This window comes from Rattus norvegicus, chromosome 1, assembly GCF_021556685.1.
Source record: "Rattus norvegicus strain SHRSP/BbbUtx chromosome 1, alternate assembly SHRSP_T2T, whole genome shotgun sequence".
NCBI classification, from domain to species: Eukaryota; Metazoa; Chordata; class Mammalia; order Rodentia; family Muridae; genus Rattus; species Rattus norvegicus.
The window spans coordinates 61,923,486-61,926,537 of NC_141534.1; the positions used below are offsets into that span (position 1 = coordinate 61,923,486).

The window sequence follows — 3,052 nt, forward strand, 5'->3', positions numbered from 1 at the left end:
TCATAAGTGATGTGGACAGGACATAATCTTCTCAAAGTCTGGTTTATTTCCCCAAACAGCAACCAGGCTGAGGAACCTAAGCACAAGTATTCTGAACATAGACTCCTCTATGACAGTGAGCACTGTTTCTTTATATTTTCTTCATAGGGCAGCAGAACTCATGACTACAACCAGTTCCATGGTTACACTGGAAGTTGCAAATCAAGGCATCCTCTCTCACTGCCTGTCCACCTGTCTTACCCAGCCATTGTCCTCCATGGTGCAGAGAGGTAAGAGCTAGTGACTCAAGCCAGGTTAGCCAACATATAGTAATCCTGTATTGAGATATGGCTCCTCCTAAAAGTTATCAAAATCTGGGGCTGGAAAGATGGTTCAGTATTTTACAACACCAGTGTTAGCTCACAACTGCCTAAAACTCTAATTTCAGGGGATTTGAAACCTTCTAAGTTCTTTGGACACCAGTCAAGCATTCATGTGCACACATGCTGGGCAAACACTCATACACATAAATTATTTTTATAAAGTGAGACCCTAAAAGTCCCATGTAGTAGCTCCTACCACAGCTCTTGCTCAGGTTTAAAGGAAGAAGTTAGTTGAGACTGAGTTCATGATGCTGAGAAATACTTCTGGATCATGATACAGATCAGATCTGATGGTACGGTTTACTAGATATATTCACAGTCTGTTAGGTGCAGTATTGTGAATCCTCTTCTGACCCTGACTCAGCTTTTATTTTTACTTTTTATTTTTTCAGTTTTATTTTTATTATGCTACTCAAGTAAATTAATACTAAATTAATGAATCTGGGAAAATGAGAATTAGTTTAAATGAGTAAATAAAATGTGAAATGTTTTTTATTGAAAGCATAGTATCAAAATTATAGTTTTTAGCAGGGCATTTAAAATACATGATTTTTAGAAAACCATTTATTTATTTCCTTTACAATCCTGTCTTCCCAGTAACCCACCATACAAATCGTCCCTCCATCACACTTTTCCTGAAATGGCAAAGCTTGTTTCGGGGTGTCAACCCCCATGAATGCTTTTTAAAAGATTATAAAACAGATACCTGAGGAAAAAGTATGCCTTTTATGCAGTTTTAAGCATCTGATTGGCAAGCTTCCACTCCTCTTTCTTTGTAATCTAAAAGCAGCAGCAGGATCAAGGCTAGGAAATGGGGCTGCAATGGGACTCACTTGCTGTGCCTGGGCTGTGCAGCCATACCCCGGGAGAGCCTGCTGTTGTAGGAAGCAATAAGTTGCCATTTCCTCATTATATTTTTCTTTTTATTAGGGAGTATTTTATTACAGAGGCTTGAAATCCCATGCATTTCATCGCACCCAAAATTTCAGGGTCTGGCCTGAGGGGAAGCAGTTCTTCACAACGAACTGTGAACCCCTTCCCGTGTTCTTTGAACCAGGCGTGTTTCACCACCTCGCTGGCTGTTGGTCTATACATTGGATTTACTGTTAGTAATTGACTAAGGAGGATCTCCAGTTCTTCTGAAACCCCACAGGGGGCAGGATACACCCCTGCAACAACTTGTTTTTGTAATTCTTGGATGATCACAGAATAAAATGGGAGCTTTCCCACTACCATATAATACAAGACCACTCCTATTGTCCACATATCATTCTTCATCCCGTCATACAGAAGTCCAAGGAAGCGTTCCGGGAAAACAAAAGAATATGCACCGCAGTGCTGGTTTAGCATTTGTCCAGGTTGTGTTTCGGTGCTAAGCCCAAAGTCGATGACTTTGACCTTTTTGTTTTTATCAATCATTATATTGTCCACTTTCAGGTCTTGGTGAACAATCCCCTTTCCATGGCAGTAGCTCACTGCTGATAATATCTGTTCAAATATTTGCCGGGCCTCATCCTCCTCTATATGCCCTGACTCCCTGATGTATTGGTAGAGTTGTTGTCCTTCCTCCAGCTCCATTATGAGGTATATTCTAGTTTTGTTTTCAATGACTTGTAAGAGAGAATCAATGTTGGGGTGGTTGATCTTTCTCATTATGTTTGCTTCTGTCATGGCTGGCCGGAACCACTGCTTGTTCTTTCGGAGAACTTTGACCGCCACTGGGGTTCCTGTGAGCTGGTGGTGGGACAGGAGGACCTTGGCATAGCTTCCTTTTCCAATAGTCTTCAGTACTTTATATTGGGAATGAAAGGTTTCCTCCTGAGAGATACTGGGATCGGGACTAGAAGGTGGTAACTCCTCCTCAGTCTCTGTAGGCATTTTATCAGTACTAATGCTACCTAAAAATAACAAACAAATGGAATCAAATAATGAAAAAGATGGAACAATTCAGGAACTAAAATTACACATGTGGAACCTAAAAGAAACAAACGAAACAAAAAGAAAAAAATAATAACAAAGAAAAGACTAGACTAGAAAAATAGAGTAAAATTATGAACAGGGGGAAATATGAAGAATCATCAGTAAAAGCCACCCAAATAACCATCCCCAAAAGAGAAAGCCAAGAGCACACAAATACTAAACGTAATGATGAAAATAAAAATCGTTATACTACAATAGGATTGGGCGGCCAAAACTGATCAATACTGTGAATGGATTGTTTGAAGAAAAAGGTCAGATAAAAGAAATGAGAGGAGAAAGACTGAGTATAAGACAAAACAAACAAATGTAAAAAGCCAACACTTAAGGGAAAACTCCATTGAATTTCAGGACCTAGTGGTCCACAAAAATCCACAACTCTCCAGAGCAAAATACTGAAAATTAAAATTAACCAACCACAAGGAATAAGGCAGTTAAATATCAGTGAACAGTAAACCTTAAACAAAGGCCGAAGAGTCAAGGTGTCACAAAGGGCAAATTTGTATCAAGTCTAAGCCAATGATTGCTTGTACTCAATAAATAGAGAAACAGAAATAATGTAAAAGGATGAAACTGCAGGACATTGAAAGTGGAGATAGAGTGAATCATCGGACTGCAGAACCGTAAATAATCAAAGCAATAATATAGCATGTGAGAACATAAAAACCACCACCAAAATGAATCCAGCAATCCATAATAAATAAATAAATAAA

The 3,052-nt window shown here is 39.0% G+C and overlaps 1 pseudogene; it reads right to left on the reverse strand.

Moving 5' to 3' along the window:
• Positions 1-1,271: 1,271 nt before the first annotated feature.
• On the reverse strand, positions 1,272-2,240 carry LOC134485023 (sperm motility kinase Y-like; annotated as a pseudogene).
• Between the last annotated feature and the right edge of the window lie 812 nt (positions 2,241-3,052).